At 41.6% G+C, this 24,182-nt stretch overlaps 1 long non-coding RNA gene across 1 annotated transcript in view; it reads left to right on the forward strand.

Moving 5' to 3' along the window:
• Nucleotides 1-16,063: 16,063 nt before the first annotated feature.
• LOC145526899 (uncharacterized) overlaps nt 16,064-24,182 on the forward strand; it is a 41,552-nt gene continuing 33,433 nt past the window's right edge. The window contains exon 1 of the long non-coding RNA XR_014069284.1: nt 16,064-18,762. This is a non-coding gene — a long non-coding RNA (uncharacterized LOC145526899). The remainder of the gene's footprint in view (nt 18,763-24,182) is intronic.

Genomic DNA, 24,182 nt, shown 5'->3' on the forward strand with positions numbered 1-24,182 from the left:
ACAAAACTCTTATTTGTTCAGGCTGCAATATGGCCTATCTTCTCAGAAAGCTGGTACGAGGGCCTGACCATCTTATACCCCTTGGTCATGATGCTGCATCATGGAACAGAGCTGATTTTGCCAGCAGGAGGGGAACTGGGTCACTTTCTGGGGATGTCATCCTCTTTGTGAATTTACACCTTCCTAAGTGTTGAAGATCTCTTTTCATTTCTTTCTGGGAAGCCACCTGTACTTTTAGAGTCTCCCCTTCCTGACCTCCTTCCAAGGACCTCATGCTACAGCCCATTTCTACTCTGCAGTTTCCTTACATAAAATGGATCTTTCTAGTGAGCATGAAAAAAAGACACGAATTTATATTTTACTATTGTTCAGTTTCTTATTTGAAATCAGAGCAGATCGCAATTGAGGAGTCAATGGGCATAATTTTAAAATGTGCTGAATGGCTCGGGCTGGGTGAAAGGGGGCTAGGGAGGGAGAGAAGAACCTTAGGGTCCCCACAGCCTTAATCAATCATTGACTGCTTTAACTTCACCTGATTATTCCTTTTCTATTATTGCCTCATGACATGCAAGAAGAACTGACAAAACAACTGGCTAAATAATTTCCAGGGTCCCATGCAAAATGAAAATGCAGAGCCCTTATTCAAAAATCTTCAAGGATTTAAGGTGGTGACAGTGGAGAGTGACCCAGCTCCAGACACTTCTGATGGGACCTTGTGTGACTGCGCAGGTTGTACGCCCTTAAGGCAGCCTTCGTGACAATCAAAGCCTGTGACCATGTGTGACACAGGCTCCTGGGTCAAAGACTTCAGGTATATTTGCCTTTCCTAATCTGCTCATGACTTCCAGCCAGAAATTTCTGCTGCTCCACCTCACTTTCCTGGCTTGGTCAACTAGAGGGATTGGGAGCTGCTTTGACCACTGTCCTTAAAGTGCAGCTTAAAGGGCCTTTAGGGCAGGATATTCATCTATACCCCTTCATGGATCACAGCCTTGTCATGGGGAAGGGGCTTGCATAACTCGGTGAAGCTGTGTGCCATGCTGTGCAGGACCACCCAAGACCAACGGGTCATAGTGAAGAGTTCCAGCAAAACATGGTCCACTGGGGGAGGGAATGGAAAACCACGCCAGCATTCTAGCTGTGAGAATCCCAAGAGTCGTACACAACTTAGCAACTGAACGACAACAATTCATCTATAATATCATAACTATTGACCACACTTAACACCATCAGCTGGAAACTGTTCCTCAGGAAGCAACCGTTAAAAGAGACAATAATCTTTAAAAGAAATATTTATTGGAGAATAGTTGCTTTATAATGTGTTAGTTTCTGCTATAGAGCAGTGATTCAGCTGTATGTATACATATATCTCCTGGTATTTTTAGATTTCCTCTCCATTTAGGTCATCATAGAGCACTGAGTGGAGGTCCTCGTGCTATATAGTAGGTTCTCACTAGTTATTTATTTTATACATAGTATCTGTAGTGTATATGTGTCAATCACAATCTTCCAATTCATCTCACCCCCTCTTTCCATCTGGTGTCTATTAATTTGTTCTCTACATCTGTGTCTGTGTTTCTGCTTTGAATATAAGCTCATCTGTACCATTTTTCCAGATTCCACATATAAGTGATATTAAATGACAATTGTTTTTCTCTTTCTGACTTACTTCACTCTGTATGACAGGCTCAAGGCCTAGCCAGGATGAGATAATGATCTTAAGACAAAGATCTGCTCAGACTCTTATCTGCTGAAAGCATGGAAGGGGGTTTTGAAGTTCACTTTTGAACTGAGTTCACTAGGATGGACGACCAGGATTGAAGAACTGATCATGACCTGGATGTGCCTTTGAGCTGTGGTCCAAGGGCAGTACACCAGGTGCTCTGTGAGTCAGCAAAGATCGAGGAGAATTCTTGTCTCAAAATGTTACAGGATTGAGTGCACAGGCTTTTCATCATTTCTCTAACAAAACACCTTAGGAATGCCCACAATCAAGGGAGGAAGGAGAGCCCATCAAGCGATATGAAGGGCAGTGGTAACATTTGATTTTTCTCACAGTGTTCAAGAGAGAGGCTGGACCCGGGACCTTCTCAGACAGGTTCCTGAAGTTCAGCAAAGAAAAAGCAAATACAAAACCTGTGGGTACAAGGCTGACTCAGTGATTAAGTGAGGCAGATGCAGAGCTCTAGAAATTTCAGGAGATGCAGGTGAGAAGTCATCTCTTATAGGGTTTTATAAGATGATAAAGTTAATTTCAAAGGGCACCTGAGAGCATATATCTTGACTCTGTTGTCCTGCCCACCGTTCACATCTGTTGTAACTGACATTTTTTTCTGAAGTAAGAAGCAGTCCACATGAGGTAGGGATGTTTCTAATCCCTTAATTTAAAAATAACTTCTAAAACAGTTTTCCAGAAAGAAAACAAGATGTTTAGAGCTGCAGCCACTGTTTTGTGAGCCACTGACAATCAGAACTTTGATTTCATTGTGTTCATAATAGCATAAATTGGAAGGAATAAATGAAAGGATGGAGGAATATTTAGTTTGGTCACAAAAGGTCAAGGGCCCTCTGAATATTATTCTGACCCCACTGAATTATTTCCAGGATGCGGAATGTGGAGAGGAAGACCCAAGACATCCTGGAGAAGATAGGTGGAAAGTCTCAGGATGGAAGGTTCTTGGCAATCAAGGCGGCTCATCAAAACTGAGCATTTTCAGAGCAAAAAGTGCCTCCACTCTTGTTTCTACCTCTTTCGCTTCTTTTCTCAGTGGGGTCTCAGTGCCACTGGGTGGATGAACTTTGGAGAACTTAAGTGAGTTACAGTGCCCTGAGGAGCACTCCATAAGCAGCTATGTGGTTAACCTTGGCAGTGTATCTGCTGTTTCAATTCACAGGTCAGGGGTTCATCTCTGAAGTTTAGCTACTGTCCCCACCAACTCAGTGAAGTCCGCCATAACCTGTAAAAACAGCCGAGACGGCAGAGTGAGTGTACAGGAAGAAGCGGTCTGTAAAGTGCTGGAGTTTTTCTTAGAAATGTTGTGTGGCATTCTCATGACATGTTTTAGTCTTAAAATATTGGCAATGGACTGTACTATATCATAGTAATTATTTTATTCTAATACTTCTATAGTTTATACTATATGTTTTGAATCTAGATCTAACTGAAATTTTGCTTTAAAGAAGGAAATGGAGGACTTCCCTGGTGGTTCAGTGGTTAAGAATTTGCCTACCAATGCAGGAGACATGGGTTTGATCCCTGGATTGGGAAGATCCCACGTGCCTTGGGGCAACAAAACCCGTCTGCCACAACTACTGAGCTGGCATGCCCTCGAGCTCATGCTCTGCAACAAGAGAAGCCACTGGAAGGAGAAGCCTGTGCACTACAACTAGAGAAAGCCTGTATGCAGCCACAGAGACACACTGCAGCCAAAAATAAATAAATACATGTAAAAATGTAAAAAAAGAATGAAATGGAGATCCAGCATTACTTTACAGCATTTGCTTTGTTGCGTTTGCATCACTTTGCTTTGTTTGGTTTACAGAGTTTAATTGTTTTGACCTTCAAACCATGTGTAATTAACGCCTGGGTCCCCTGGATCTCCTGGTTCAGTTGTTTTGATTGAATTAATTGTCATTTAATAAAGTTAGGTACTTCTTAGTTCCCTGAACCCACTACTCTAAAAGATTTTTATTTCCTCTTCAATCTTACCTTCTTTCCTTCAGTCTCAGGAGATAAGATGCCATTTCTAACGTTTAAGGTCAGTCTGTCCTTTGACACCATGCTCTCTCTCCTCCAGGAACCCGCTACACTAAGCATTCTGTATTTTGTCTGTATCTTCGGCTTTATCCTCTTTCCTTTCAAGACTGTAAACTTAGTAATGAGGTGTGTTTTACTACTTTATCTGCCAGAAGTCTGGAGTTTATTCTTTACACTTTGACTTGAATCCAGAAGTAGGGTGAATTTCTCTTCCTAACAGCCAAAGCCTCTTCAGGGCACAAGGGGAACTGTTTAGGGGTTGAGATTTAAAGCTATGGTTTTTCCAGTGGTCCTGTATGGATGTGAGAGTTGGACTATAAAGAAAGCTGAGCGCCGAAGAATTGATGCTTTTGAACTGTGGTGTTGGAGAAGACTCTTGAGAGTCCCTTGGACTGCAAGGAGATCCAACCAGTCCATCCTAAAGGAAATCAGTCCTGAATATTCATTGGAAGGACTGATGCTAAAGCTGAAACTCCAATACTTTGGCCACCTGATGCAAAGAGCTGACTCATTGGAAAAGACCCTGATACTGGAAAAGATTGAAGGTGGGAGGAGAAGGGGACGACAGAGGATGAGATGGCTGGATGGCATCATCTACTCAATGGGCATGAGTTTGAGCAAGCTCCGGGAGTTGGTCATAGACAGGGAAGCCTGGCATGCTGCAGTCCATGGGGTCGCAAAGCATCGGACATGACTGAGCGACTGAACTGAACTGAACTGAACTGGGACAGCTGAAGAAGGAAGCCACCAGACAATTAGACTGGATGTGCTTTGGCCTTACTAATCAAAAGGTTTTTCCCAACTATTTTCTAGTAAATGGATTTCAAAACCTTATCCTGAATTTATTGGGATTCTAGACAGAGAAGAATTAATCAACAAAGCTAATCTATGGTGGGAAAACCCCAGGATGCTGGTTTCCTCCTGGGAGAGAGAGTTGACAGAGAAAGGGAAGGATGGAACTTTTGGGATAATGATATTATTTGATATCTTGATAGGGTTTTTTAGGTATATACAAGTATACTCACCCAGACGTTTTTATATCTACTCAGGTAATCATCATCTCTAATGATCTAATGCCCCTTCTGAAGACCAAAGTTTTAGTCTATATTATTGCTCTCAGCCTGAATAAAACTTTAAGGCTTTTTTTTGTAGAGGAGCTTTACAGGCAATGAATTCTCTTAATATTGTTTAAAAAATATGAAAATGTCCCTTCATCTTCACATTTAAAGAATATTTTCACTGCATATGAAATTCTTAGTTGTGAGTGTTTTTATTTCAGCAATTAAAAGATAATGAGGCACAACCTCTGTTTGCCATAGTTTCTGGTGATAAATTTTGAATCATTGTTGACCTGAATGTAATACGTCTTTGTCCTGAGGCTGCTTTGAAGACTTTAACTCTAGTATCAGCAGTTTGCTTATGATATGCCTGGGTGTATTTGTTTGTTTTTTGGTTTTGTTTGTTTACGTCTTGCTTGGGTTTTCCTGAGCTTTTTCAATATGAAAATTTGTCTTTCCTCAAATTTGAGAAATTTTGGGACATTGTCTTTTTTTCTTTTCTTTTTTTTAAAGAAATAGATCTTTATTTCTGCAAATTGTATATATCTTTTATGGGTTGGTAGATGTATGTATGCTTCCCAGGTGGCTCAGTGGTAAAGAATCCTCCTGCCAATGCAGCCGACATGGGTTTGATCCCTGGGCCAGGAAGAGCCCCTGTAGGAGGAAATGGCTATCCACTCCAGTATTCTTGCCTGGGAAGTCCCATAGACAGAGGAGCCTAGTGGGCTACAGTCAATGGGGTTACGAAAGAGTCGAACATGACTGAGAATGCACGTAGATGCGTATATGCATCACGTATCTTATGAAAATATCTTATAATATATAATTATCTTACATATTTTACAATGTTTCTCTTATATAGTCAACCAGTAAAATACTAGACCAGTGGTTCTTTTTAAAATATATCATCTGTTCCTGTTTGTATGTTGAGTAATTTTGGATTTTATCTCAGGCTTCATGAAAATTATTTTATGGAAACTGTCAATTCTGCTATATTCCTGTTATGAGAGTTTTATCAATTTGCTTTTTTTGTTTTTAAATGGAACAAGGTTAAAAAATATTTATGTATTTATATAGTTATTAATTTTGGCTGCACAGTCTTCTCTAGTTGTGACACTCAGGCTCTAGAGTGCTTGGGATCAGTAGTTGCAGCTCACATGTTTAGCTGTGGTTTATGGGATCTTAGTTCTGCCACCAGGGATTAAACCCAAGTCTCCTACATTGGGAGTATGATGTCTTATCCACTGGACCACCAGGGAAGTACCCAATTTACTTTCTTGGACTCAAAACTCTTTTTTTGATAGAGGTTCAAATCAGTTTTCAATTCTTTTAATTTAGCTACACTATTTTAATGCGGGGCAGCCAGAGACTTTGGCAGAAATTACGTACATAACATGGTGTTGATGCACTCTGCTTCTCTATTCCCTTATTTTCTAGGATCTAAGGCTGTTGTGAACTGTTTTCTTTTTCTTCCAGCCAGAAATATGTGAGTTTTTATATCAAAGTTTCAGTTACTTGTTGCCATCTTCATCCTGCTTGTTAGTTAAAATCCATAAAAAAATGCAAGCATGACCAAGTCTTCTTCCAATTGTCTTTTCTCCAAAATTTCCCTGCTTTTATTTTTATTTTTTTAACTCTCCTGTGCCTTCAGATCATTACTGTATTTTATTTTACTCACACTTCATAGCTAGTATCTGAAGAAAGATTAGGTCCAGTAAGGATTGACTTAGCTGTACTGGAAATGGGTACTAGTTAAATTTTGAAAGAAGTATCTTAATCATAACCCTTCCAGAATTTAGGGTATTTACAGCCAGTCCAGCTATAGGTGCACTGCAAATACACAACAAATGTTTGCTGAGTGAGTAAATGAGCTAAACATCTGGGCTGATTACTTTTTTACTGAAATAGAAGGCTGTCTGATTTAATTAGATACACTGACTCTTTGACTTTTGTTATTCTGTTAATCCAATTATGGACTTGGAGAGAGGGAAGTAGTGATTTCTATTTAACTGCATGCTGTTTGTTTGGTGTATTCTTACTTTAATTAAATTAACATTTCTGATAATACCTGCCATTGTTTCTCAGCAGTGAAAATCAATCAGACAGAAGGGAAGAATATCTTTAGTTTTGGAACAATAAGATAAACTTTCTTTGTCATTGTTCTTAAGAAACAAGATTTCAGTTAAGAAGCAAGTCACTTGAGTAAGTAAAATTGCTTTCAGTTCAGTTCAGTCTCTCAGCTGTGTCTGACTCTTTGCAACACCGTGGACTGCAGCACGCCAGGCCTCCCTGTCCATCACCAACTCCCGGAGCTTACTCAAACTGATGTCCGTTGAGGAGGTGATGCCATCCAAGTATCTCATCCTCTGTTGACCCTTCTCCTCCTACCTTCAATCTTTCCCAGCATCAGAGTCTTTTCAAATGAGTCAGTTCTTTGCAACAGGTGGCCAAAGTATTGGAACTTCAGCATCAGTTGTTCCAATGAATATTCAGGACTGATTCCCTTTAGGATGGACTGGTTGGATCTCCTTGCAGTCCAAGAGACTCTCAAGAGTCTTCTCCAACACCACAGTTCAAAAGCATCAATTCTTCAGTGCTCAGCTTTCTTTATAGTCCAACTCTCACATCCGTACATGACTACTGGAAAAACCATAGCTTTGACTAGACAGATGCTTGTTGGCAAAGTAATGTCTTTGCTTTTTAATATGCTGCCTAGGTTGGTCATAACTTTTATTCCAAGGAGCAAGCGTCTTTTAATTTCATGGCTGCAGTCACCATCTGCAGTGATTTTGGAGCCCCCCAAAATAAAGTCAGCCATTGTTTCCATTGCTTCCCCATCTATTTGCCATGAAGTGATGGGACCAGGTGCCATGATCTTAGTTTTCTGAATGTTGAGCTTTAAGCCAACTTTTTCACTCTCCTCTTTCACTTTCATCAAGAGGCTCTTTAGTTCCTCTTTACTTTCTGCCATAAGGGTGGTGTCATCTGCATATCTGAGGTTATTGATATTTCTCCTGGAAATCTTGATTACAACTTATGTTTCATCCAGCCCAGCATTTCTCATGATGTACTCTGCATATAAGTTAAATAAGCAGGGTGACAATATACAGCCTTGACGTACTACTTTCCTGATTTGGAACCAATCTGTTGTTCCATGTTTGGTTCTAATTGTTGCTTCCTGACCTGCATACAGATTTCTCAAGAGGCAGGTCAGGAGGTCTGGCATTCCCATCTCTTTAAGAGTTTTCCACAGTTTGTTGTGATTCACACAGTCAAAGGCTTTGGCATAGTCAATAAAGCAGAAGTAGATGTTTTACTGGAACTCTCTTGCTTTTTCGATAATCCAGTGGATGTTGGCAATTTGATCTCTGGTTCCTCTGCCTTTTCTAAATCCAGCTTCAACATCTGGAAGTTCACGCTTTACGTACTATTGAAGCCTGGCTTGGAGAATTATGAGCATTGCTTTGCTAGTGTGTGAGATGAGTGCAATTGTGCGGTAGTTTGAATTTCTTTGGCATTGCCTTTGTTTGGGATTTGAATAAAAACTGACCTTTTCCAGTCTTGTGGCCACTGCTGAGTTTTCCAAATTTGCTGGCATATTGAGTGCAACACTTTCACAGCATCATATTTCAGGATTTGAAATAGCTCAACTGGAATTCCATCAGCTCCACTAGCTTTGTTTGTAGTGATGCTTCCTAAGGCCCACTTGACTTCACATTCCAGGATGTCTGGCTCTAGGTGAGTGATCACACCATCGTGATTATCTGGGTCAGGAAGATCTCTTTTCTTCTGTGTATTCTTGCCACCTCTTCTTAATATCTTCTGCTTCTGTTTGGTCCAAACCATTTCTGTTCTTTATTGTGCCCATCTTTGCATGAAATTTTTCCTTGCTATCTCTAATTTTCTTGAAGAGATCTCTAGTCTTTCCCATTCTATTGTATTCCTCTATTTTTTTTTTTTTTTGCATTGATCTCTGAGGAAGGCTTTCTTATCTCTCCTTGCTATTCTTTGGAACTCTGCATTCAAGTGGGTATATCTTTTCTTTTCTCCTTTGCCTTTTGCTTCTCTTCTTTTCTCAGCCATTTGTAAGGCCTCCTTAGACAACCATTTTGTCTTTTTGCATTTCTTTTTCTTGGGGGTGGTCTTGATCCCTGACTCCTGTACAATGTCATGAACCTTTGTGCATAGGTCTTCAGGCACTCTGTCTATCAGATCTAATCCCTTGAATCTATTTGTCACTTCCACTGTGTAATCATAAGGGATTTGATTTAGGTCATACCTAAATGGTCTAATGGTTTTCCCTATTTTCTTCAATTTCAGTCTGAATTTGGCAATAAGGAGTTCATGATCTGAGCCACATTCGGTTCCTGGTCTCATTTTTCCTTACTGTATAGAGTTTCTCCATCTTTGGCTGCAAAGAATATAATCAATCTGATTTCGGTATTGACTATCTGGCGATGTTCATGTGTAGAGTCTTCTCTTGTGTTGCTGGAAGAGGGTGCTTGCTAAGACCAGTGCGTTCTCTTGGCAAAACTCTATTAGCCTTTGCCCTGCTTCATTCTGTACTCCAAGGCCAAACTTGCCTGTTACTCCAGGTATTTCTTGACTTCCTACTTTTGTATTCCAGTCCCCTATAATGAAAAGGACATCTTTTTTGGGTCTTAGTTCTAGAAGGTCTTGTAGGTCTTCATAGAGCCGTTCAACTTCAGCTTCTTCAGCATTACTGGTTGGGGCATAGATTTGGATTACCGTAATATTGAATTGTTTGCCTTGGAAACGAACAGAGATCATTTTGTCATTTTTGAGATTGCATCCATTACTGCATTTTGGACTCTTTTGTTGACTACGATGCATACTCCATTTCTTCTAAGGGATTCTTGCCCTCAGTAGTAGATATAATGGTGATCTGAGTTAAATTCACCCATTCCAGCACATTTTAGTTGGCTGATTCCTAAAATGTCGATGTTCACTCTTGCCATCTCCTGTTTGACCACTTCCAATTTGCCTTGACTCATGGACCTAACATTCCAGGTTTCTATGCAATATTGCTCTTTACAGTATCAGACTTTACTTCCATCACCAGTCACATCCGCAACTGGGTGTTGTTTTTGCTTTGGCTCCGTCCCTTCATTCTTTCTGGAGTTGTTTCTTCACTAAGCTCCAGTAGCATATTGGGCACCTACCTACCTGGGGAGTTCATCTTTCACTGTCCTGTCTTTTTGCCTTTTCATACTGTTCATGGGGTTCTCAAGGCGAGAACACTGAAATGATTTGCCATTCCCTTCTCTAGTGGGCCACAGTCTGTCAGACCTCTCCACCATGACCCGTCTGTCTTGGGCACTACATGGCATGGTTCATAGTTTCACTGAGTTAGACAAGGCTGTGGTTCATGTGATCAGATTGGTTAGTTTTCTGTGATTGTGGTTTTCAGTCTGTTTGCCCTCTGATGGAGAAGAATAAGAGGCTTATGGAAGCTTCCTGATGGGAGAGACTGACTGAGGGGGAAACTGGGTCTTGTTCTGATGGGCGGGGCCATGCTCAGTAAATCTTTAATCCAATTTTCTGTTGAAGGGTGGGGCTGTGTCCCCTTCCTGTTATTTACCCAGGGCCAAACTATGGTGGAGGTAATGAAGATAATGGTGACCTCCTTCTAAAGGTCCCATGCAGGAACTGCTACACTCAATGCCCCCAACCCTGCAGCAGGCCACATGCCTCCACTGGAGACTCCTGGACACTCCCGAGCAAGTCTGGGTCAATCTCTTGTGGGGTCACTGCTCCTTTCTCCTGGGTTCTGGTGCACACAAGGTTTGTTTGAGCTCTCTGAAAGTCTCTGGCGGGTATGGGATTTGATTTTAAACGTGATTTTGCCCTTCTTACCATCTTGCTGGGGCTTCTCCTTTGCCCTTGGACATGGGGTATCTCCTCACAGTCACCCCAACGCCACGCAGCTGCTGCTCCAGCACTGCGCAGCCGCCGCTACTAAAACAACGGAACAAGTGATTTGTATAAAAAACAACCTGCTCACTTAAGTGTTGTAAGGGACATGAAATATGAACAAATCAGCAGTCTATGAGAAACTAATTTGATTGCTTTTCCAAAAGTAATTCAATTGCTGAAGTAATAGTCATAAGAAATGGAACAGATGTTTGATCCAGTACCTCATAAAATACTTAGCCACATATGAATGAATTAAAATTGATTTTTATGGATGTCAGTTCAGGAGCTGCTATACTTTATAATTGAACCCCAAATTACTCAGAAGATTTATTTTTCAACAATACCGTGTAACTTGGAGTGGAGAAAGTTTATGGAAAATTGGAGAAAGGAATTTGTAGCCAAGATTTGAAAACCGTGTATTGCTTATGGGGATATTTAAAATCTAGGTACTTCGTGTTTTAGAAGTCTTTACTTAGTCTTTGCTCAAGAGAGCATATTACTAAATAGACAGGTTTAGTCCTCTTTACTACTGGTAAAGTCTAACCCTCCACCCTCCTATTCTTAATGTGAATGGCAGTGACTTTCTTCTCAACAAGAAAATATAGAAGGAGTTGTGGTGAATGGCTTTCAAGGCTAAGGCATCAGAAACAACATTTCTGCCTTGCTTACGCTGGGCAGAGAACCCATGGGCTGGGACAAATGAGTTGTCCACTCTGTACCTGTCCTGCTTCTAAGGGCCTGGGCAGCTTCCTTGAGTGAGTGTGGTTTCCATGCTGGGGGGAGGTGGCACTGTGATGAAAATGTCCAGTTTCACTAGAAATGATTATCTGAAAGGAAAAGAAAATAAAACCCTGAATCATATTTACAGGCGACCCACAGCATAACACAAAGAACCAAGCGTGTCTGAAAAAGACAGTTAACTCCTGTTGCTTCTCCCTGACTCCCCTGCACTATTTCATAAACTCCTTTTAACTTGTCTCAGATTTTCTCCAGCACTCTAAGCCCTGCACCCTGTACACTGGGTGGTTTTTCAACTTTTCAGCGGTGCCCTCTTCACTTGAGAACAATGGAAGTATCGGAAGCTCTGTGGAGATGAAACACAGGCAGGCTTTTCTGGCTCTGTGGGTGGGCATGCAGAGACAAATAACTCTACACCTGACATCTGCTTCCTTTACTACTGTTCAGGGTCTCTGCCCTGTATTTCTCGAAACCCCTTCAAAATCACTCCGAACCTCAGCAGACTGTTTGGGACCAGTAAACACTCCCTCAACATAAATAGTTGTTCCTGTCAAACTGTTCGACTGTGTCTTATGGAAAGAATATGAATGCCTTTTCCCTCATACCTTACAAGCAAAAATTCATTAAGGCAACAGGTAAGTCACAGAAACATATTTCTCTCGTGCGCTTTTGTTGTTATGCTGTGGGAAGTAAATGTTCCTGATGCTGTAATTGCTGGCATAATAAAAACCTGAGGGAGGATGCTCTTGAAATCCCAGGTGCTAAGGACTTTTTACTAGTCTTCTCCAGGCACCGTGGACTCATTGAGTTTTAGAGTTCTCTTGTGTTTTTACCAGCCAATGATAAGGTCCTTCTTCTCGGAATCCCAGTGGGCATGGAGCACGGTTTGGGCAAAGCCAGCGTGTGACAGGCTCCAGAAGACCCAGAGGAGGGCCGGCACTGATTGACAAAGGACCACAGTTCACATCTGCTATGTGCCTTGCCTCAGGTGGTTGGAGTGATGTCTCAGTCCCAAAGGATCTTGAAAAGCAAGAGGCAGCCCCAGGCAGACAGGAGAAACAGGATAGATCTGTTCAATGTAAAGGTGTTTACTCTGCATCTCAGCCTTAGAAATGCTCCAATCCCACTAGGACAGAAGGGAGCTTATAGAAACATATTGTGAGCGGAGCAGACAGAGGGGAGTGATTTTCAAAAGTCTGCCGTAACCTTCTGGTTCAGCATTTGTTTCCCCGGGGGCGAGACGGTGAGATTTTGTATTTTTGTCTTTGTAGGAGTTCACATGTAGATAAAGCATACTTTGGTTCCTTGGGTGAATAATTGGAGAGATTGTTTATGTTTCCAGGGTGAGGGTAATTTTGGAAACCAAGGTATGTTGATTGATGATGCAGAGCTTAGTGGTATTGAAGTAAGTTTTGCATCAGCTGAAACAGGATGACAGCATGAGGACATGCAATTGACTTGGACATTTGCGAAAGAGAGTGATTAAGAGACCAGGCTTGGGAGCCAGACTGCCTGGGTTTCAACCCCTCCTCTACCACCTATCAGATACATGACTGTTCCGCAGTCCAAACTCGTACTGTTTGCCACCCGACAGGCCAATAAGTTGAGAGAAGACTTGTTGGAAAAAGGAATAGTGACTTTATACAGAAAGCTAGTTGGCAGATTAAATGGTGGACTTGTGCACTGGAGAACCACCTTCCCTGAGTTAGAATTCAGGCTTCTCTTATACTGAAAGGGGAGGGAGCAAAGTCAGACATTTCCTGGTTCTAGCCTGACTGGAGGGGAGGTGTTACTTCTTTCCTGCAGTCATTCATAGGTGGGCCTGGTCAGGATGTTTCCTCCGTGCTAAACAAAGATATTTTAGCTTAATGCTCATCACTTGGGAGGCAGGTATTTCAGTAAAGGGGGATGGTCTAAGCTCCATCCCAGCTGTGCAAGTCTGTGACCCTCTCTTAGTGTTTGGAACTGGTAGTTAAGGCATGAAGAACACGATGGAAATAAATAATCATCTGCTGAAATAAGTGGAGGTGATTCAAATGCCTTTCCATGCTCCTGGTATCTGACAGCATGGAGTGGTCTGTAGGTGATCTCAGATTTAGGAGCTGGTCTACATAAGCAGCTGCCAGATAAAAGGAACAGACAAGTGGCATTAACCGCGAGATTCTTTTCCATCAAAAGTGAAAACTTGATGATCCAGACTGCGTAAAGGCTGCCAAAAGTTAAGATGAGGAAATAGCTACATCTTAGAAGAAAAAAAATCCAAAGATTTAAAACAGCAGGAATGCTTAGCCACCATCCAGGCTGAGTCACCTGTGCAGGTGACACAGATTGTCCAGCAGACTTCCACTGATGCCCTCAAGTAGGAAACTGTGAAACGAAGCAACTGAGACAGTTGCTTTTGATGACAATAAATTCTACACTATTTAGAGAATTCATATCTTGTGAAACTGAACAAAGTTTAAATCCTCAAGTTGGGTAGGAAAAGAGAGACAGCCAGAGACCACACCATTTCACTTCAAAAAAGAATGGTGTATTTTATAATGTATACCTTATTAAGTGAGAGTATCTTTAGGATTCTTATAGTATTTTTCAATTTTTATTCCTCCTTTATTCTTTGGTTGAAATCAGAGGTGTGCTTTGAGTATGACCTTAGCTCTTGCTGGAGAATTTGAGCTCCTTGCAAAGAAAAGAACATTGTTGAAAGAGCCATAAATAAACAAGAAGTCAGTGTATATTTGCAAATATTTCCTCAAAAGTCTAAGGGTCACTGAAGTAATGGAAAATGGAACAAAGGAACAGTTGAAAGGAAGAATATCAACAACAAATGAAAACTTCAAGAGGAACTACAGAGCGAAACATAAATACTTAGTTAAATTAACATCTACTGAAGGGGCAAGATGTTATAGGAACCTCATAAAGTAGAGAGATCTTTGAGAGAGAAAAAGACAAACCAATAAATAAAAAGCAGTATTGTGATAAGGCTTTAAATGGATAAGGCTGTGAATGAATTTACTGTTTCTAAACAGGTTGATTTTCAAAACCTAAGCAAGAGCTTTACTATTAGAAAGACTTTTAAAAAAGCCTGGGATGTTGTATTCAGTTTGAGGCATTTCACTGCCAGGAGGATGAAGGCAAACAGAGATGAGAATTCAGAGGAAAAAAAGCACACAACAGAAGTATTTCAGGGTCTATGGAGGACAGACTTTTCAAGAAAAAGTATGAATAAATAGAATAAATAATAGCTTAGTTTGCAAAGTCTAAAGAGAGGGAGGTGATATGTTGTACGTGACTAAAATTTAACAGATGAAAATGGCAAGGTAACAGACAGAGTCTCATTCAAGTCCAATAAACTTAGTTATCAGTGTGATTCTCCCATTCATGTTAGGATTTGGACTTTTACTTATCAGTGTTTGTGTATGTGGAACATTTGTACACACACACACATCCATATATCCACTTTTCTTTTCCTTTTTCCTGCAGTTTATTCTTGAGTTGACCTCTAAGACTAATGAAAATGATGCTTTTTACATTTCCTCTAAAGGGATTTAAGAAACCCACATCCTTGGCTGACCTGAAGGTTGCCAATCTCAGGTCTGGCCAAAGTGAGCTGCTATTGTTTTCCATGAGATTATACAATGCAAATTTTTAAAAGGTCTAGCTTTGTTTACTGTGAATTATTAAAGGAAGTTGCTAGTTATCATAATATTAAGGGAATTAAGTATATGTTAGTTTTTACTCTCACAATAGAGAGTAAAACAAGAGGGCACTGAGAGCCACCAAAATAAATTATTGAACATATATGAACAGGTAAGAGGCTCAAAATATATAGACCTGATGCTGTTGCACATAACTACCACTATGTTCTATTTTCTATTACTCAGTCATTCTCTTCCCTGCCCTATTTCAAGCCTTTTACATAGTAGGTGCACTAAACGAAAAAAAAAAATTCAATAGGCAAATGCCAATGGTTTTGCAGATAGAGAGGTTTAGGGAGGCTACGCTGTTGATTTCTGAAGCGCTGGGATGTTTCAGCCTTATTTACAGTCCTTTCTGCTGTGTAAGTCATAGATTACCTTGTGCTATGGTTGGGTAGCTATGGATGTTTCATCAGTGGGAGCATCCAGCCGAGGCTTAAGCAAATGTTGTTTTGTGCCACCAGCTGGGCTTCAAAACGTGTCAGTCCCCGTGTTGGTTGCCGGCTCGTATTTTTTAAGAAAATATAAAAATTGTCATCTCCTCTGTCAGCACGAAATCACTGAATCATTAAGACTCAACAGCACAAAGATATTTTCCTCTGCTGTGTATTTCAGCAAAGGAACTCCTTTCTACGGGGAGCAGTTTTCAAAACCCTGAGTTTAATGCGATGAAAATGACATTTAACGCACGACAGGTATTCATAGAAGCTATCACAACTAAGTAAAGGAGAATTGAATCTCTCAGAAAGCGGCAGTTACAGTTTAATGACGGAATTAAATCCAGAACAAAATGAGCAAAGGTGGCAACATCTCCAAGTGACCAGCAGGGGTCGCCCGACAACCAGAAAACGAACAGGAAGCGCGTGCATTCGGGCAACTGAATCGGTGAACCGAAGATGTGCGGATGAGATACAGCAGGATGCCCTCCCGGGCGGGACACACAAAACCCACTTAATAGTATCCTAACTCAAAACTGAAAAACAGAAATGCACTTCTCAGAAACGACGTTTTCCGCTGTGTGAAAGGGGGAAACCTCGGGGCCAACTCTGGGGCCCTGTGTGGAGTCGGTGGGGCTGGAGTCCAAGAGGATGGAAAAGACCGGAGGGGAGAAGCTGTCTGCTGGGTTGGATGCTATTGATCCAACTTCAGAGACGCAGAACAGGGAGCCCAGCCTTCAGGCAGGCTGCCTTTGCCATGTTCTAGTGCAAAGGATTAAAAACGGCTCCTGACCCCCTTGTGTTTCAAAGGTTTTTGTAAAACGCATTTTTAAAACATTTTTCAAAAGTTCAGATGGCTATTTTTTTTTCTTCTTTTTTTTTTTTTTAACAATGACTCTTTTATTCTTCTTGCAACTGCTCTGTATTCTCTTTCTCTTCAATGTCTGCCATAAAAAAAGGTGTGTCCTCACTGTTGCTTTTGTCTTTGGATTCTGAATCATTGTCTGAAAGGATCTTCAAGAAGATAGATGAGGTGTGAAGGGGGCAGTAACGTTCCTGAGAATGTGCTGTGTTTGGCTCTGCCCTGAGCGTTCACTGTGTGCAGCTGATAACCTCAATTGGACCCTGTGATGTGGACATGGTTTCAAGGATGATGGGAAAAACAGCTCCAGTGAGAGCTGAAGCAGGGCCCAGGTTTGCTGGATGTATGTTCTCAACCCTCATGCGGTTTGATGCTAAATCTCAGGCCAGAGGAGATAACGGAACTTAAAATTCAACTGTTCAACCACCTGTCTGATGATCACTTTCCTTCTGTGACACCTCTGTCAGCTGGTGGCCTGGGCTGTGGTTACAATCACTGTGATGGGGATGCATGGGTCTTTGTACATCTCTGGCTGTAAGAGATGCCTTATAGCTGGCTGGAAAAAACCTTAGCACCTAGAAGGTCAATAAAAGATTGGTTTCTCTTCCCCTGACACACGTTTGAAGGATGTTATTCTGAATTTCCCATGTGTTGGTCAGCATTCTCCAGAGAAACAGAAGCAATAGAAGACATATACATGTGTGTGGAGAAGTGGGCAGGAAGGGCCGATTCATTCTCTCTGAGTTGTCCGTCCTCTGCCCTTGGACATCAGCCTTCAGACTTCAGGACCTATACCATCAGCCCCTGATTCTTGGGTCTTTGGATGTGTACTGGAACTCACAGCACCCCGTAGCTCCACAGGATCCCAGGACTTCACTCAGACTGAACCACACCACCAGCTTTCCTGGTTCTAAGTTTGCAGACGGCAGATCAGAGACCTTCTCTGCCTCCACTGTCACATGAGCCAATTCCTATAAGCTTTGTTTTCCATTCAGACCCTCAACAGATTAGATGCTGTCTACCCACCTTGGTGAGGATGGAATTCTTTTCTCAGTCTACTGATTCCAAAGCTGAATCCACCTCTGTACCCTGACACTGAACCGAATCTTGGAGACAGAATTTTGACTGAAGGAGAAAAGACTAGCCTTATTGCTTTCTCAGGCAAAGGGGGCCACAGCAGGCCCCTCATGCCCTCAAAACTTTGTGTCTCCACCTGGAGGTGTTAGTAAGGAGTTTTATAGGAATGGTTCAAAGAGGAGAGAGCTTGATCAGCTCATGGACATTCTTCTGATTGGCTGGTGGTGAGGTAATCGGGGGTCAGCATCATCAAGTCCTGGTTCCAGCCGGTCTAGAGTCTACATGCTTGTGGGCAGCAGATGGTTAACTTCTCCCACCTGGTGGGGATTTCTGAATCTGCAAAACAGCTCAAAGACATTTTTATGTGTATCCTTGGGCGGCATCACTAACTCAGTGGACGTGAGTTGAGCAAACTCCTGGAGATAATGAAGGACAAGGAAGCCTGGCATGCTGCAGTCCATGGGGTTGCAGAGAGTCAGACACGACTGAATGACTGAACTGAACTGAGCTAGAGGAGGAACCAGGACCCTGCCCCAAAGAGTTATTGTTTCTTGGCTGCTCCTTCCTGGTCTCCTCATCCCCTCTCTTTTCTGATTAGCAACTGTTTGAATCTTCCTGTTGAAACTCAGGGAAGGTCATGGAAGTTGAACTGGACCTATGTCCTATAATCAAGATATGAGGGATACAGAAAGGACTTTGTGCCCAGTAGCACCACAGGGCCCTGCTCGGTATCTATTCCAATGCCAACTTCTTCTGGAGACACAGTCACAGACATACCAGAAACAATATTTTACCAACTATTTGGATATCTCTCAGCCCAGAAAAACTAACCATTACACCCTGAGTCTTCTCTGTCAAATGTGTTATGATCTCTCAGAGGTCTTTATTTTTTAAAACACGGTATCAGAAGTCCCCAGGTGGCACAGTGTTGAAAGAATCTGCCTGCCAATGCAGGAGATGCAAGAGGTATGGATTCTATCCCTGGGTTGGGAACATCCCCTGGAAAAGGAAATGGCAACCTACTCCAGGACTCTTGCCTGGAAAACACCATGGACAGAGGAACATTGTGGGCTACAGTCCGTGGGATCGCAAAGAATTGGACATGACTGAGCGCACACACATCATTTTCAATCCTTCCTCCATCTGAATGACCCTAATGCTCCACGTTCTTCCTACGTGTGGTCCCCACAGTGGATCTGAGGTCAGCATATGGCAGGTCTATCATCTCTGTTTCTATTGATGCCTCTTTTCTAGGAAATCCTCAAATTGCTATTTTTTTTCTAGTGCTTCTTGTGTATTTTCACTTTACTTCCGAGAAATGTTTTTTCTTTGTTTGTTGTTGAGCCCTTATAATCAGATTAAAAAAGCCCACACAACAAAATGATGAAAGATAACTTAGCAATGGCATATAACAAAAGGCAAAAATGTCTTCATAATATTAGGCTCAGTGCTGTTCAATGGCCGGATTCAACCGAAACATTCCTTGACTTTTATAGCATCTGCACTAACTGTGCTTTACAAATTATGGTGAACATACTAGGCTTGTTTGAAGTAATAAAGTTTAGGAAATTAACACTAAATTCTTGGCCAGTTATCTCTATGCTCTTATAAAAACTCATATTTAAATAACCTTAGTTGTATAGATTATAAAGATAACATGCTAAAGCCATTGCCTCCTTAGGAACAATTCACAAGTATAATTTAGAAAAGCTACTCAGCTATCCCAAGAGAGTATTTTGAACAAGTCAGAAAACAGAATTAAACAGCATGTCATGCAAAGTGGTGACTGAGTAAATGTTCCTTTTCTCTTTCTAAGGGACTCTTAGAGTGTTATATGCAAACAACCTGAACTGAGGTTGCCTAAGATGTCAATTCAAAGTTATTAGAGTCATTTTATAGGCATTAAAAAACGCCTGGTGTCTTTTCATTCTCAAATTTCATAAGTGGACAAAATCTTTTTGCACTTGTTTGTGCCAAGATGACATTAATTTTTAATGCAGTTAAACTCCATTTGAATGTATACCAAGATAGAAGCCACGAATAGCTTATTTTGGAAATGACCACTTCATTCTTCCCCATTATCAGATAATCTCTGGTGGAGAGAGAGCTTTCTTGACATCTAGTATAACTTCTTGAATGGTCATAAAATCAAAGTTCTGAGCCTGATCTTTAGACCTCATGTTGACCCAAGGTGAATCAGACCTTCTTCAGGACTTGAAAGATACTGAGCCAGTGCTTGAAGGAGTCACTATAGAGCTTAAGTCACAGAGCAGAAGAAGATAGAGAATATGATTTAAGAACATTTTCCTGCTGTTAAGGAAAAGGACCTTCTTGACATGAGAAGGTCAAAAGAGAAGGATATAAGGGATGGAACCTGGTGGGACATGAATATCTCAAAAAGAATCCAATGCTGTAGCTCTTGGAGTCTCAAACAAGACTGTCAATGAGATGCTGAAAACCTAAGGTAAGCAGAGGGGCTTCAGAGATCTGTGTCCACCTGAAATCCAGAGAAGAGGCACCCTTGCCAAATGTCTCATACCACATGGGCAGCTTTAGAAGGAAAGGAGATGTATGTTCTGAAGTGGTGATGATCTCATTAAATTGCACAGTTCTTCAGGTGGTGCAGAGAGCCCATCCATGCTGTTAGCACTCAGGGAGGAATGACAAGTGTGTGGGGTAGAGAGGGGACAGGTTTGATGGGATGTTATCAGACATGGCATAATCAGAGACCAAGAAAGAACATGGGGTGGCTCAGAAAGCTACAAATACAGATACTGACAAGGGCTGGTATGTAACCGGGTGAGCCAGTTGGCTTGACCCTCTGTTCCTCCTTCTGCAGCCTTGAGTCCGCCCTGGGGAGGAGCCTGGGTGAGCCTCCTGGCGGATAAGAGAGTGTATGGAGCAGAGGCTGCCCTCCAGCTGAGGCCCCTTAGACCAACAGTCTGTGTCCACATGAGGTGCGAGAGTGAGGCCATCCGGGACCATCCAGCCTCAGCTGCCAGCTGACCACAGAGAGTAGCTCCACTGGCCCAGAGTAGAGGAACTGTTGCGCTCATCTAGAGGAGAGAAATAACAAATGACAAGTGTATTTAAGTACTGAGAAGATCACTTCACTGTCTCAAAGAACAGAGCCAGATTCACCTGTGTTCATTAACCTCTTAAAGCAAGGGCTGAAGATACACTGACAAAGTGAAAGTGAAAGTCGCTCAGTCGTGTCTGACTCTTTGCGACCCCATGGACTGTACGGTCCATGGGATTCTCCAGGCCAGAATACTGGCGTGGGTAGCCTTTCTCTTCTCTAGGGGTTCTTCCCAATCCAGGAATTGAATACAGGTCTCCCGCATTGCAGGTGGATTCTTTACCAGCTGAGCCACCAGGGAAGCCTAAGGATACTGGAGTGGGTAGCCTATCCCTTCTCCAGTGGATCTGTCTGACTCAGGAATTGAACTGGGGTCTCCTGCATTGCAGGCAGATTCTTTACCAACTGAGCTATCAGGGAAGCCCATACACTGACAATGTCCACTTTATCTTTTTTGGTCTGAACTGGGCCAACTTAATTAAAAGTCTCCATGTAAATTATTGCCTTTTACTCAACAAGAGGCATGTTAGTATGGTTTATGCATAGCATCAAATAAAGAATATTGAGCATTTCTAAATGAAAGTTGCTCAGTCGTGTCCGACTTTTTGTGACCCCATGGACTATACGGTCCATGGAATTCTCCAGGCCAGAATACTGGAGTGGATAGCCTTTCCCTTCTCCAGGGGATCTTCTCAACCAAGGGATTGAACCCAGGTCTCCGGCATTGTAGTTGGATTCTTTACCAGCTGAGCCACAAGGGAAGCCCCACATTATATAGATGATCTTTAAAATCGGATGTTTTTAAAATTCACTGTGATAAGATATGTCAGCAGACTTTGCCAGAACAAAATAACAAATAACACTTAACGAGAGGAATGACAAATGCTTGATAATTTTAAGATGACCTTTTGTTATTATCCTCAAGTTTAATAATCAGAAAATATTTGTTCGCATAGTTTTTAACATAACATTACCCTGATGATATTGATTTTATTTATTTATCGATATAATTTTTATTGAAGTATAGTTGAATAATTAATACAATGTTGTGTTAGCCTCAGGTGTACAACAAAGTGATTCACTTATGCATATATATATGTATATATATCTGTACAACTAAAAGTTGAAAGTGAAAGAGGAGATTGAAAACGGCTTAAAACTCAACATTCAGAAAACTAAGATCATGGCATCTGGTCCCATCACTTCATGGCAAATAGACGGGGAAACAGTGGAGACAGTGGCTGACTTTATTTTTCTGGGCTCCAAAATCACTGCAGATGGTGACTGCAGCCATGAAATTAAAAGATACTTACTCTTTGGAAGGAAAGTTATGACCAACCTAGACAGCATATTAAAAAGCAGAGATATCACTTTGTCAACAAAGGTCCATCTAGTCAAGGCTATGGTTTTTCCAGTGGTCATGTATGGATGTGAGAGTTGGACGGTGAAGAAGGCTGAGCGCCGCAGAATTGATGCTTTTGAACTGTGGTGTTGGAGAAGACTCTTGAGAGTCCCTTGGACTGCAAGGAGATCCAATCAATCCATCCTAAAGAAGATCAGTCCTGAGTGTTCACTGGAAGGACTGATGTTGAAGCTGAAACTCCAATACTTTGGCCACCTGATGCGAAGAGCTGACTCATTTGAAAAGACCCTGATGCTGGGAAAGATTGAGGGCAGGAGGAGAAGGGGACGACAGAGGATGAGATGGCTGGTTGGCATCACCAACACAATGGACATGGGTTTGGGTGGATTCCGGAAGTTGGTGATGGACAGAGAGGCCTGGTGTGCTGCGGTTCATAGGGTTGCAAAGAGTCGGACACGACTGAGCTACTAAACTGAACTGAACAATGATATTGATTTTAACATAGCTAAACTCTATTTAAATTTGGATCATGATAAAAGCAAAAATTCAGTCTTAGAAATGACCACTTTCAGGTTTCACCACATCAGAGAGTTTCAAGTCTTAGAAAGATGAGGTTAATCATGTACATTGATGTAATATTTATTTGCTGGAATTTGAAAGACACTCAAAACAACCTTATGGTGCAAACTAATGCTTACCTGTGATCTGCCCTTTGATCTAGAACTCCATAACTTTAGCAATTATGTCCTGAAGATGATGGCATTTTAGATTTCCCTCACAGTTTAAGAGCCAGAGAAAAGCCTCGGAGATTGTTGTGTCCAGAGGGTACCAACCAATCCTTCATAGGCTAAATCTGCCTGGCAGATGTGTTTTGTTTGGCCTACACAGTGCTGGCTCACAAATATAAAAAAATTTGAATTAGTTGCATTGCCAAATTTTTGGAAATTGGATAATTATGTGCAAAATCTGCATTTCCAAATTCTCTTGAAAAAATGTGGATGATCTGGCAACACGGAGCCTGCAGGACAACAGTTTTTTGAAGGCAGATATAGGTGGGGGCTGTCTAAGTCGCCAAGGAAACCATCCTGCCTCTGCTACCTGATGCCTGGTGTGCCTCACTCACCCACAGGACACACTCAGCCTTCCTAGGTATGTGAACGTATGACCTCTGATCTACTCCAATGAGTTTACTTTTCAGATAAGCAAACATAGGTTCAGATACAAGTGGCTTCAACATCAGCCAGTGAGGGACTGATGATAGAAAGGTAAGGCTCTGTAAGCTGTGGAAGTGGCATTAGCTCTCCTTCCCACCTGGCATCTGGCTGAGGGGAGTGTTGACTTTGAATGGGTGTGAGCAGAAGGGAAGAGTCTGGGACTGTCCAGGAAGGACAGGCTGGAAAGCAGCTGGGGGGCTCAGTGTCAGTGACAGACCCAAGGGTTAGAGGGTGGGGGGCCCAGAAGGCAGAGCAGGAGCTAAAAGTCCTGGAGAGCAAAGAAAACAAATCTCTTCTTCCATTCGTTGCTCCCCACCTGCCGTGTTGGGCTTATCATCTTCACTGGATAAACCTTGTGCTACTCATGACATTCATAGACTTTGGAATTCATGCAAGTCTCTAAATAACACAAAAGAGACTGTGAAATTCAAGCTAATCTCACTGATGGACAGGTCTTTTTCATTTTTAAATTTTATTGAAGCATAGTTGATTTACAATGTTGTGTTAATTTCTGCTGTACATTAAAGTGACTCAGTTATACGTATATATACATATTATATATATACTATATTCTTTTCTATTATGGTTTATCACAGGATATTGAATGTAGTCCCCTGTGCTGTACAGTAGAACCCTGCTGCTTTTTCATCCTATATATAACAGCTTGTATCTTCTAATCCCAAACTCCTACTCCTTTCTCTCTCTTCCCCCTCCTCCTTGGCAATCACAAGTGTGTTCTCTATGTCTGTGAATCTGATTCTGTTTCATAGAAAAGTTCATTTGGGTTGTATTTTAGATTCAACATAGAAATGATATTGTATGATATTTGTCTTTCTCTTTCTAACTTACTTCACTCAGCATGATAATCTCTAGATCCAACTGATGACCAAAGCGTGATTGAAAAATAAATGCTTCCTAAATGTCTTTAAAGTGTTAATAGGTCTAAATACTTCCTGGAAATCTGT

This window comes from Giraffa tippelskirchi, chromosome 11 (genome assembly GCF_054371585.1).
Source record: "Giraffa tippelskirchi isolate mGirTip1 chromosome 11, T2T-mGirTip1v1.2.pri, whole genome shotgun sequence".
Taxonomy (NCBI): Eukaryota; Metazoa; Chordata; class Mammalia; order Artiodactyla; family Giraffidae; genus Giraffa; species Giraffa tippelskirchi.